Source organism: Tachyglossus aculeatus, unplaced genomic scaffold (assembly GCF_015852505.1).
Source record: "Tachyglossus aculeatus isolate mTacAcu1 unplaced genomic scaffold, mTacAcu1.pri scaffold_242_arrow_ctg1, whole genome shotgun sequence".
Classification (NCBI taxonomy): domain Eukaryota; kingdom Metazoa; phylum Chordata; class Mammalia; order Monotremata; family Tachyglossidae; genus Tachyglossus; species Tachyglossus aculeatus.
The window spans coordinates 12,488-26,730 of record NW_024044957.1 but is presented as its reverse complement, the minus strand read 5'-3'; positions in this window follow the sequence as shown (position 1 = coordinate 26,730).

Genomic DNA, 14,243 nt, shown 5'->3' with positions numbered 1-14,243 from the left:
TAAGCACTTAAAAAATACCATTTTAAAAATTCTGGTAAAAGGAACTGAATAAAAACTTGATTTCTAGGTGTTACTATTTAAAGGGATGGATATTTCTTTCCTTTGGGAATGAGACAAGTACATGCTTTTGGTTATGTTGAGTGCTGACAGTTATTAGATGGCACTCATGATTTTGCTTTACAAATCAGGCCCAATAATTGGTATTTAAGACATGTCAGCGTCTGTTTAATTGTAAATGAGGAACTCTTCCTAAAAAGAAGAACAAAGTGGTATGGATAAGAGGAGCAGATTAAGAGCATAAGAATTTATCTGGTGGATGAATAATCAACCTAACCTTCAACTCGCGGAAACTCTTGCAGCATACTTTTCTGATCCACTATCCACACTTCTAAAATAAATCCATATAACATTGATATATCATTAATTCTTTAATGATAAAAACTTTGTCCTAATTCTCTTCACACCCGAAACACTTTATAAATACCATTATTTGATTGAGAAAATGCCCGATTTTATGGGTTTCCAAGTCTCAGTGACTCATCTCTTACTAGTCTTTACCGTCTAGGTTTGAACTGCTGTTGTTGGCCATTTCAATTCTGAGAACAAGTTTTTCCAAGAGTCCAAAATATTCCCTGTACACAGTGAGCCCTCAGCAAATAATAAAGATGGGATTGCAACTAGTAACGGTGCCTAAGCAGAGCCATTGATTTCTTGATACCTCAACAAAAAAGTCACTTTCCCAAATCAAAGCCTCCTGGATCCTGGGAAAATATTTTTTAACCTAGAATTCTCTTCAGGGCACCTTTCACCTCTTGATTCCTCAGACTCTAGATCAGGGGAGTGAAGACTGAGTAGGAGAGAAAAAACAGCTTCTTGCTCTCAGGAGAGAAGGAGGAATTGACTCAGAAATAGGTCAAACCCGCAGCCCCGAAGAACAGCGAGACCACAATGAGGTGGGATGAGCAGGTGGAGAAGGCTTTGTGACAGCCTTTGGCTTAGGACATCTTCAGGATGGTGATACGGATGTGGATATAAGATACAATGATCATTGCAAAGTGGTGCATTTAGATGATCACAGTTGCAGTAACACTTTATACCTCAATTGTGAATGTGTCTGTGCACACCAGGTCTAAGAGAGGAGGGCTATCACAGAAGAAATGGTTAATTACATTAGGCCCACATAAGGGCAATGTAAGCATGATTGAAGTCTGTACTGTTGCCATGGGAATCCCTGATAGCCAGAAAGCTAGGGCCAGCTGCAGACAGAGTCTCTGGTTCATAATGAGTGAAAAGTGGAAGAGGTCACAGATGGTGGTCTGACTGCCATAAGCAATCATTGTTAGAATCCAAAACTCCAAGGGCCCGAATAAAAGGCAAAATACATCTGGGCTGCACAGCCACCAAAGGAAATATTTTTATATTTGGACAGAAAATTGGTGAACATTTTAGGGATGACAACAGTGGTGTAACCAATATCCATAAGGGACAGACTTCTGAGGAAAAGTACATGGGGGTTTGAAGGACGGAGTCCACCATGGAGACCAACACTAATATGGTTTTCCTATCAAGGCTATTAGGTGTAGTACAAGGAAAATTATAAACAGGTAGACCTGAAATTCAGGGAAATTGGAGAAATCCAAAAGAATGAATTCAGTTACAGGTGACTAATTGCCTTCCCTCATTCACATGGGTTTTGGTCTTTGTTTTTGTTTTTTATGGCAATCAGTGTAAGTACAGATGGGCCCGAAATGTTTTTTTCTCTGTTCAGGAAAAAAAATCAGTAGCAACGCTTACAGAGTCCAAGTCCTCCCTCCAAACAATTCTCAGCATGAACGTGGATAATTTGGTCCTTGATCAAGGTGATGATTTTGAAATGTATGGTGTCTAGATTCTCTTTGGCTAGAAGCAAGTCCAGGGAACTGGGGAAGTGGGGAAGTAAGCCAATAATAAAAATTCTGCAAAGGAATGATCAGAACGTGTTTCATTTTATCAACACTTGTTACTAATGTTAACCATTATTGAACCCACATTTTCCCCACCGCACTACATCCTATCACCCTCATTAATTAAATAATTTAATTTAATTTAATTTAATAATCACCACTTGTTTGTAGGAAACAAAGCACACATGACTACGTGTATAACTCCCACATAGAAAGCTCCTCAACTCCCCACCTCACCACCCCCTGACACACACACCCATCTACATCACACACATAAACCCACCTATATTCAAACACATACACACATGCACATAGGCTGAATGCTCATGTCCCTAACAATGACAGAGTTAAGGTTTTTCACCACAAAAAAAGTGCTTCTTAGCAACATAGAAAATCCCCATATTGATTCCCTGTTTCATTGCCCCTTTTCTCCCCCAGCCTTCCTGACCACACTTACAAATCTACCCCCTTTCCTTATCCCTTCCTGAAGGCACATCTCCTCCAAGAAGCCTTCCCCTGATTAAATTATCTTCTCCTCTTCTCCCACTCCTTTCTACATCATCGCTTCTTACATGCTTTGTTTTGTTGTCTGTCTCCCGCTTCTAGATTGTGAGCCCATTGTTGGGAAAGGACCATCTATATATGTTGCCAACATGTACTTCCCAAGCGCTTAGTATAGTGCTCTGCACAAAGTAAGCACTCAATAAATACGACTGAATGGATGAATGAATCCTCCTTCCCATCTCCCTAGCACATATGTATATATCTGACATTTATTTATTCATTTACTTATGTATATTAATATCTATATCCCCCTCTAGACCGTGAGCCTATTGTGGGCAGGGACTTTGTATGTTGTTGTACTCTCTCAAGTGCTTAGTACAGGATTTTAACCACAGTAAGCACTGAATAAATACAATTGAAATGAATTGAACTGAATTATCATCTTTTCTTGGAAATCCTTCCATACTCTTCCTTTCTTCTTTTGGAAGTGACAAGAAGGATAGATGCTGTAAAAAGAAACACAGGGGTGGGAAAAGAGAAATAGGGAATCAGCGAACCAAGAAAACACCTAAATTTCCTAGAATCTTACTCTTTCCTTAACAAAGGTTTACTGTTTTCTCTGATATTTCATTTTGTTTTTTCAATGTAGGATTTCATTTTTGAATAGATTTAGTAAAATGAAAGGGAAGAAAACAAAAGCCCAAATCTATCATAAGACTCCATTCCATGGTAACTTTGGGGTATGTGACAACCAGTTCTGTTTTCTAGGAGCAGTTTACCTGTTTTTAGGTATTTGAAATATTAGACCAATTTCCACTAGTCCCTATGGTCAGTGGGCAGCACTTAGCTAAACTAAAAGATTTGGGTAGTTTTATCTGAGCCACCAAAATGGAAGGGTTCCAAAAGTATCAGAAAAAGTTCTGTTCACTTAGCATGAGGAATAATTCATTTTACTGGCCATAAGAAAGATTTGGGAAGAATACTGCCTCACATCTACTCCTTTCTCATCATTCCTTTGCCCCAGAAAGAGCCCTTAACAGCCAGTAACTGGATCATTTAAACAACTTTATTCTTAGTTCCCTATTGACCTCCTGTCCAGAGTCCAATCAGATACACAAAACAACAAGACACTTCTCTTCAACACACTGAATGATGGCACCCCATTTCCTGGAAGTTTGCAGGGACACATTACCATTAATATCAAATTAAGTCTTTTGAGTAATAGTAATAATAATAATAATGGTATTGATTAAGTGCTTACTATGTGCTTTTAGACTGTTCTTTTAGACTGTGAGCCCACTGTAGGGTAGGGACTGTCTCTATATGTTGCCAACTTGTACTTCCCAAGCGCTTAGTACAGTGCTCTGCACACAGAAAGCGCTCAATAAATATGATTGATTGATTGATGTGCCAGGCACTGTACTAAGCCCTGGGGTGGACCCGGTAAATGGTGTTGGACACAGTCCCTGTCCCACGTGGGGCTCACAGTCTCAATCCACATTTTACAGATGAGGTAACTGAGGTACTCAGAAGTGAAGTGATTTGCCCAAGATCACACAGCAGATAAGTGCGGGAGCCGGGTTGAGAACCCATGACCTTCTGACTCCCACACCCACGCTCTATCCACTATATCGTGCTTCTTCCCTGGAAAATTTGTGGGTGTTAGTAAAGCAAGGGTTCCATTCACCTTCGGGTTTCCTAAACCACTTTATAGCTCTCTGCCAACTGCTTTCCTCCTGTTACTCTTTTCACTCAAGAAAACTTGTTCACTGTCCCAACGCTTTCCAGTTTATTTGCCTGTTAAGCAACATTTTAAGTCACAAAACAGATTCTACCACTTCTTTAAACCCTTCAAATTCCAACCCCTGCATGAGCTCTTCCCTCAGTTATAAAAATAATAATTATTATGACATTTGTTAAGTGCTACTATGTGTCAGGCACTATACTAAGCACTGTGGTGGAAAGAAACAAATCAGGTTAGACCTAGTCCCTTGTCCTATGTGGGGCTCACAGTTTCAATCCCCATTGTACAGATGAGGTAACTAAGTTTCACAGAAGTGAAGTGACTTGCCTAAGGTCACACAGCCGAGATGTGGCAGAGCTGGGATTGGAACCCATGACCTTCTGACTCCTAGGCCCATGCTCTATCTACTCCTCCCATGCTCTTCATACATCTACCTTCAGATTTGGTTATACTTTCTTGCATTTTTGTTAGTTGTATATTTTAAATACCTTGCTCATCTTATCTAGTTTTGTAAGATGCCCATACTTTTATACTGGACCTATCTGCCTTAATAGTTTCAAAGCTCCTGGAAAGCAAGAACCACATTTTATCCTTGCTTTATAATTCCACATACAGTGCTTATAAAGAACAGGGCATTTCACAAGGATGTCATTTACCAAACACTGCTGTTAATCAATCAATCATACTTATTGAGTGCTTACTGTGTGCAGAAAACTGTACTTAGCACTTGGAAGAGTACAGTAGAAGAGATTAGGTAGGCAAGTCACCTGCTCACAATGTGCTTACAGTCTAGAGGAGCTTACTAGTATTGCCTCAACCTTCCCAACATCACTGTGAGATTAAAAAGGGCTAAAGAAGTGGCATGTTCCTTTTAACAATGTGAAAGGGGAAAAAGGGAAAGTGGGAGATCCAGGATTAGAAGCCAGATCTGCCATTTCCTAGCTGGGTGTCCTTTCTGTATTTAACAATACATGCTGTATTTAACAATACATGGTGAACACTTTATTGAAAAATTTACCTGCCTCTTTTTCCCAAGGTGACCCCGGGGTACCCACAATCACAAGGTCAAATGCTATCTTGTCACTGCCCGAGCCAGCAGGCAGAACTCAGAAGCGAGGGTGGGATACCCCCACAACTAAAACTGCTAGACTGACAGCCCAAACTAAGAATACAGAAGGCATCCCTTGCCCCCGTGACAATCACATTAGTAATGGAGGAAGGGGGGAGGGCAGAGATTGGATAAACTGAGGTTAGAAACTGGAATGGCCTAGGAGTGCAGGTGATAAATCCCTGTGTCCTCTGACCTTTTGTGCAGTGGATCGAGACTTGCAACAGCCGGCTGCAGATCTCTTCTGCCCAGAGTGTGAGATGCCGCCTCTGCCTGTACCAAGTGAGGAGCCATGGGATGGGTGAGTTTCCTGTCCTGCTGAATACTTGTGGGGCTGGAAGCCAGGCGCTTCCCCACAGGTGTGTAATGCATAAGTGGATTCCTCCCAAGTGGGAAGTGCTCGTGGGTGGGAGCTAGCCATTTCACCACTGGTATGGAACACATAAGTGGATTCCTTCCAAGTGGGAAGTACACGTTGGTGGGAGCTAGCCGCCTCACTACGTGTGGGTAAAACGTAAGTGGATTCCTCCCAAGTGGGTGGGAGCTAGCCACCTCACCAGGTGCAAACAAACCATAACTTAATACCTCCTGGGTTTTTGCCACGTGTAAGTAGCACATAAATATATTCCTCCCATTAGGGTAGCTCTAACATCAGTAAATAATCATATTCTTCCCAAAAAAAGAGGTTCAATTTTCTGTGCCTAAAATAATCAAATAATTCAGGTCACCTCGCAGAATAAACTCAGGCTTTGTGTCCCCGATCTCTGTCTGTCTGTCTGCCTCTCTCTCTCTCTCTCTCTGTCTCTCTCTCTCTCTCCTCTCTCTCTCTCTGTCTCTGTCTCTGTCTCTGTCTCTGTCTCTCTCTGTCTCTCTGTCTCTCTGTCTCTCTCTCTCTCTCTCTCTCTCTCTCTCTCTCTCTCTCTCTCTCTCTCTCTCTCTCTCTCTCTCCCCAGTTGTTCCAATTCCTGAATGAATTCGTCCCTGAGCTATACGTGACACTCTTGAAGAAGGATTGCTTTGCCCTGGTTGATTTGATGGGCTCAGGTTCTACATGATAAGGCCTCTTTGAAGTTTCGGGGTGACCCTTGAAAGGCCACTGGCCATTGCTTACAACAAAGGAAGCAATGAGATAATATGGAAAGGTGATGCTTGTATATTTTACCCTTAAAAGATGCTGTGAAATCATTGAATTTTTAATTGTACACACTGGAGATAAAGTGTAAAATGTGTTCGCCTGAACTTTTATTCCTTCATTCATTCATTCAATCATATTTATTGAGCGCTTACTGTGTGCAGAGCACTGCACTAAGCCCTTGGAAAGTACAAGTTGGCAACATATAGAGACGGTCCCTACTCAACAGTGGGCTCACAGTCTAGAAGGGGGAGACAGAGAACAAAACAAAGCATATTAACAAAATAAAATGAATAGAATAAATATGTACAAATAAAATAGAGCAATAAATACATACAAACATATATACAGGTGCTGTAGGGAGGGGAAGAAGGTAAGGCGGGGGATGGAGAGGGGGAGGAGTGGGAGAGGAAGGAGGTGGCTCAGTCTGGGAAGGCCTCCTGGAGGAGGTGAGCTCTCAATAGGGCCTTGAAGGGAGGAAGAGAGCTAGCTTGGCGAATGTGTGGGGGGAGGGCATTCCAGGCCAGGGGGATGACGTCGGCCGGGGGTCGATGGCGGGACAGGCACTGCACCGCACAGTGTGATGAAGTGTGGCCCTAGGCTGTGCTACTCTTCACCTTGAGATGAGGTAAAGAGAAAAAGGGACCGAGAGCCGTCCGCAACTTCCTCTGATCCTCTGAGTCTGAGTGGCCTCTTCGTGAGGTGAGACAGAAAATGTAACCATGTTTGCTTTTACCCTGTGTCATGGATCTTTCTTTATGTCCCTTTAATTTCCAGCCACCCCCAAAAAGAGAAGTGGTGTTTATGGCCAGCCGTAAGACTAAACTATTAGGAGTACAAAAACGGGACCAGCCGGCGACAGGCCTCAGTGGAACTTATTGGAAACTCCCTTCCTGCCACTCCTGACAGTTGGCTTCAAAGCACCCATTCAGCTTTCTCCCCGCTATTTATCCACTCTTGTCTCCCTCCACATTCCAAGCCACAGTCTTCACTCCTTTTTTAAAAAATTTTTAGGGTATTTTTAAGTGCCTGCTATATGTCAGGCACTGTACTAAGTGCTGGAGTAGATGCTCCTTCCCTTCCCCACAGCACCTGTATATATGTATATATGTTTGTACATATTTTTTACTCTATTTATTTATTTATTTTATTTGTACATATCTATTCTATTTTATTTTGTTAGTATGTTTGGTTTTGTTCTCTGTCTCCCCCTTTTAGACTGTGAGCCCACTGTTGGGTAGGGACTGTCTCTATATGTTGCCAATTTGTACTTCCCAAGCGCTTAGTACAGTGCTCTGCACATAGTAAGCACTCAATAAATACGATTGATGACAGGCAAGAATGACGCACAGTGAGGAGATTTTAGGGATTTAGATTTTTCAAAAGCCTTGCCTCCAGAGTCCATGAATGAATGAATGAATGAATGAGTCTGTTTATCTGAAAGGATATAATCAAACATTTTGCCTTAATTTAAGCCGGGTAGATAACTGTTGGGATTTTTCATTGTATTCACATTAGAAATACCACATAGATTCTTAAACTGAATCCTTGGTGGGATTTTTAATTGTTATTATTTTCGATTCTGTTTTCAACTGTTTGGTGTCTGGGTGATTAAAAAATTGCTCAGAATTTGTTAGGCATGCGTGGCTGAGTGGAAAGAGCCCGGGCTTGGGAATCAGAGGTGGTGAATTCTAATCCCAACTCTGCCACTTGTCAGCTGTGTGACTTTGGGCAAGTCACTTAACTTCTCTGTGCCTCAGTTACCTCATCTGTAAAATGGGGATTAAGACTGTGAGCCCCACGTGGGACAACCTGATCACCTTGTATCCCCCCAGCGCTTAGAACAGTGCTTTGCACATAGTAAGTGCTTAACAAATACCATTATTATTATCATTATTATTTTAGCTGTTCATTTAATGCTAACCTTTTCTTTAGTTGATTGAGGACAGATAGAGTTTCCTATCGATTGCAAGATCCTCGTGGGCAGGTATAATGTTTCCCAGTTGCATTGAATTGTACTTTCCTAAGTATTTAGTACAGTGCTCTGCACATAGTACTCAAAATCATAACACCTACTGATTTTGCTATTTTAAAAGCAAGACAGATACGGAAATCAATAACAATCCTCAGCCTGGAATACCAGGCTTCAGGACTACATTTTAACTCATGGATTTTCCTAGTAAATCCTTAGTAACTCCTTCTTCGAGAAATCTCAAGCCACCACGGGTGATCTAATATCTCCCAGGACTGAGACCAGCCCAATGATGATGAGATCTCTCCACCGAGAGGTGGCAAACCCGTGTGGACCACTGAACATTCACCAGGACTGAGACCTACCTGAGTACACTGAGATCTCTCTGCTGGGAGACCACAATCTGGTGCAGACCATCGACCATTGGTCGTGACACAGATCTGCCTGAGGACACTGAGATCTCTATGCCCAGTGACCACAAACTGGGGTGGACTATCAACTATCTCCCTGCCTGAGGATATATTGAGATCTCTCCGCTGAGCAGCCACATTTCAATCTACCATTTGATTACCCCACCTAAAACATGATAGACACAAGCAACCTAGTCTAATAAACTCAATTGAGAAATAAAGTGATCTCGTGGATAGCCCAGGACCTGGGAGTCAGAAGAATTTGGGTTCTAATCCCAGCTCTCCCAATTGTTGTCAGTGTGAACCTGAGCAAGGCACTTCACTTCTCTGTGCCTGTTACCTCATCTATGAAATGAGTAATAAGACATAGCCCCATGTGGAACATGGACTGTACCCCCTCTGATTAGCTTGTATGTACTAAGTTAGTACAGTGCCTAGCTCTCAGTAAAGACTTAACAAATAGCATTGCAAAAAGTCTGATAAAAGAAACAGACCAAACAGTCCATTTCTGGGTGTTAATATTCAAAGGGATTGATTTTTTTTCTTCTTTTCGAACACAACATGTACTGCCTTGAGCTTTGTTGAGTGCTGAAAATTATTAGATGTCACTTCACTTGTGGCTTTGCCTCAAAAATCAGGCCTGGTAATTGGATTTTAAGGCATGGATTATCTGTTTAAATGCAGAGTGCATGCAGCACAGGTCTTGGAGCCAGAAGGTCACGGGTTCAAATTCCAGATCATCACTTGTCTGCTGTGTTATGCTGGGCAGGTTACTTCTCTGTGTCTCAAATAACTCATCTGTAAAATGGGGATTGAGACTGTGAGCCCCATGTGGGACAGGGATTGTGTCCAACCCGATTTGCTTATATCCACCCCAGCGCTTAGTACAGTGCATGACACATAGTAAGCGCTTAAAAAATACCATTAATATTACAGTGCTTAGAGCAGTGCTTGGCACATAGTAAGCACTTAACAAACACCATCATTATTGTTGAATGAGGGAGTTTTCCCTATAAGAACTGCATAGTGCTCCTGGTAAGAGGAGGGGATCAGGAACAGAGGAATTTGTCTGATGGATGAGTAATCAACCTAAACTTCAGCTCCCAGGAACTCCTAAAGCATACTTTTCTGAATCATTCTCCATACTTTTTAAATGAAACAATGGAACATTAAGCCATATCATTAATTATTTAACGGTACAAAATTTTGTCCTCATGTCCTGCACACCTGAAACCCTCAGTAAATACCACTGATTGAGAAAATGTCCAATTCTATGGGTGTTCAGGTCTCAGTGTCTCATATCTAGCTAGCGTTCTAGTTTCTGAGTTCGTACTGGTGTTGGTTACTTTAATTCTGATAACAAATTTACTCTTCCATGATTTTTCAAAGAGCCCAGAATATTCCCTGTAGTGAGCCCTCAGCAAATAATAGAGATGGGAATGTGCCAGGTAATAGTGCATAAGCAAAGTCATTGACTTCTTGATACCTCAAAAAAATAATTATGATGATTGTATTTGTTAAGTGTTTACTATGTGCCAAGCACTTTTCTAAGCACTGGGGTAGATACAAGGTAATTACGTTGTCCCATGATTATTTAAAAAGTTGGGAGAATGGATGAGAAAAGTATGCTTTAGGAGTTCCTGGGAGCTGAAGGTTAGGTTGATTAGTCAACTGAGGCACAGAGAAGTGAAGTGACCAACCCAAGGTCACACAGCAGACAGGTAGCCAAATTGGGATTAGAACCCATAACCTCTGACTCCCAAGCCCAGGTTCTTTCCACTTGGTCACAATGCTTCTCACCATCTCAAAAGTGTCACCATCTCAAATCAGAGCCTCCCAGCTTTTGGGAAAATATTTTTTTTACCTAGAATTCTCCTCAGCTCTCCTTTCACCTCTTGATTCCTCAGTCAGGGGACTAAACATGGGAGTTAAGAGTCTTTGGACAGAGGAAGCAGCTTCTTGCTCTCAGAGGAGAGGAGGATTTGACTAGAAAATAGTTCAAATTCATAGCCCTGAAGAACAGCAAGACTGCAATGAGGTGGGACGAGCAGGTGGAGAAGACTTTGTGAAGGCCCTAGGAAGAAGACATCTTCAGGATTGTGACAAGGCTGTGGACGTAAGATACAATGATCACTCCAAAGGGGAACATCAGGAAGATAACAGTTGCTGTTAAACTATATACCGCAAAAACGAAGGTGACTGTGCACACGAGCTCTAAGAGAGGAGGCCCATCACAGAAGAAATGGTTAACTACATTAGGCCCACAGAAGGGCAGTGTAATATCATTGTAGTGTGTACTGTTGCCACGAGAATCCCTGATATCCAGGACCAGATGAAGACACAGACTCCGGTTCATAATGAGAGAATAGTGGAGAGAGTCACAGATGGCTGCATGTCTGTTATAAGCCATTGTTGTCAGGATCCAACATTCTGAGGGTCCGAAAAAGAAGGAGAAATACATATGGGCTGCACAACCACCAAAGGAAATACTTTGATTCTTGGACAGGAAATTGGTGATCATTTTGGGAATGATGACAGTGGTGTAGCCGATATCCATAAAGGACAGACGCCTGAGGAAAAACTACATGGGGGTTTGAAGGGTGGGGTCCAATTGAGGAGACCAACACTAAGTGGGGCTTTCCTATCAAGGCTATTAGGTATCATCAATCGTATTTATTGAGCGCTTACTATGTGCAGAGCACTGTACTAAGTGCTTAGGAAGTACAAATTGGCAACATATAGACAGTCCTTACTCAACAGTGGGCTCACAGTCTAAAAGAGGGAGACAGAGAACAAAACCAAACATACTAACAAAATAAAATAAATGGAATAGATATGTACAAATAAAATAAAGAAATAAATAAATAGAGTAATAAATATGTACAAACATAATATGTACAAATAAAATAAATAAATAAATAGAGTAATAAATATGTACAAACATATATACATATATACAGGTGCTGTGGGGAAGGGAAGGAGGTAAGATGGGGGGATGGAGAGGGGGACGAGGGGGACAAGAAGGAAGGGGCTCAGTCTTGGAAGGCCTCCTGGAGGAGGTGAGCTCTCAGCAGGGCCTTGAAGGGAGGAAGAGAGCTAGCTTGGCGGATGGACAGAGGGAGGGCATTCCAGGCCCGGGGGATGACGTGGGCCGGGGGTCGATGGCGGGACAGGCTAGAGCGAGGTACGGTGAGGAGATTAGTGGCAGAGGAGCCGAGGGTGCGGGCTGGGCTGTAGAAGGAGAGAAGGGAGGTGAGGTAGGAGGGGGCGAGGTGATGGACAGCCTTGAAGCCCAGGGTGAGGAGTTTCTGCCTGATGCGCAGATTGATTGGTAGCCACTGGAGATTTTTGAGGAGGGGAGTAATATGCCCAGAGCGTTTCTGGACAAAGATAATCCGGGCAGCAGCATGAAGTATGGATTGAAGTGGAGAGAGACACGAGGATGGGAGATCAGAGAGAAGGCTGGTGCAGTAGTCCAGACGGGATAGGATGAGAGCTTGAATGAGCAGGGTACCGGTTGGGATGGAGAGGAAAGGGCAGATCTTGGCAATATTGTGGAGCTGAGACCGGCAGGTTTTGGTGACAGTTTGGATGTGAGGGGTGAGTGAGAGAGCAGAGTCGAGGATGACACCAAGGTTGCGGGCTTGTGAGACGGGAAGGATGGTAGTGCCGTCAACAGAGATGGGAAAGTCAGGGAGAGGGCAAGGTTTGGGAGGGAAGACAAGGAGTTCAGTCTTCGACATGTTGAGCTTTAGGTGGCGGGCAGACGTCCAAATGGAGATGTCCTGAAGGCAGGAGGAGATGCGAGCCTGGAGAGTCGGGGAGAGAGCAGTGTCAGAGATGTAGATCTGGGTGTCATCAGCGTAGAGATGATAGTTGAAGCCGTGGGAGCGAATGAGGTCACCAAGGGATTGCGTGTAGATCGAGAACAAAAGGGGACCAAGCACTGAACCTTGGGGAACCCCCACAGTAAGAGGATGGGAGGGGTAGGAGGAGCCTGCAAAAGAGACTGAGAATGAACGACCGGAGAGGTAAGAGGAGAACCAGGAGAGGACGGAGTCTGCGAAGCCAAGGTCAGATAGCGTGTTGAGAAGAAGGGGGTGGTCCACAGTGTCAAAGGCAGCTGAGAGGTCGAGGAGGATTAAGACAGAGTATGAGCCGTTGGATTTGGCAAGCAGGAGGCCATTGGTGACCTTTGAGAGGGCAGTTTCCGTGGAATTTAGGGGACGGAATTCAGACTGGAGGGGGTCGAGGAGAGAGTTGTTGTTGAGGAATTCTAGGCAGCGAGTGTAGACAACTCGTTCAAGGAGTTTGGAAAAGAATGGTAGGAGGGATATGGGGCGATAACTAGAAGGTGAGGTGGGGTCAAGAAGGTGAGGTGGGGTATATAACAAGGAAAATCATAAACAGGTAGACCTGAAATTCATAGAGATTTGAGAAACCCAAAAGAATGAATTCAGTCACATCTGACTGATTGCCTTCCTTCATTTTGCAATTTTTTTTTCATTGTGTGTACAGAAATATCTGGGTCCAAAATGTGTCATTTCATTTCAGTATAAAAATCTGTAGTGACGTTTTCAGAGTCCAGGTCTTTTCTACAAACATTGTCCGCATGTACGTTGGGTAGCTTGTTCGGTTAAGGATGAAGGAGGTGATCACAATGTGAAATATATATGGTGTCTAGCTTCTTTATGGCTAAAATCAATTTCAGGAAACTGGGTAAGTGGTGTTGTTAGTCAATGAAGCAAATTATGCAAAGGAATGCTAAGAAAGTGTTTCATTTTTTCATCACTTGCTACTAATGTTTAGCATAATGAACTCACATTTTTCCCATCACATCTTATCACCTTCATAGGCCTGGACAATAATAATAATGGTATTTGTTAAGCACTTACTATCACAGCTTGTCGGCTGGGACCAAAATGCCCCAATGCATGACTCACACAGAAATCTCCTCAACTCCCCATTATACAAACACACACATGCACGCGCGCGCGCACACACACACATGCCTACACCACACATAAAAACTTACCTATACACAAACACACTAGACACATACACATAGTTTGGGTGCTCATGTGCCTAAAAAATGACAGGATTAAAATTTCACACACAAAAAAATCAAAATATGTGCTTCTTAGCAACATGGAGAATCCTCAGATTGGTTCCTTCTCTTGTTTCCCTGCCCATCCTCTTCTCCCAGCTTTCCTTTGATCACACTGTTACAAATCCAGCCCCTCTTATCCCTTTTCTCTCTCAAAGCTCATTCTTAGGGAAGTAATGCTATGATTTAAGTTTTGTGACATGAGTTCCAAAAAGAAAAACTATTGGTTTTTCCCTTCCCAGAAGCTAGAAATCCTTCCCTACTCTTCCTTTCTTATTTTGAAAATGGTAAGAAGGATGCATGCTATCAATAGGGTCACAGGG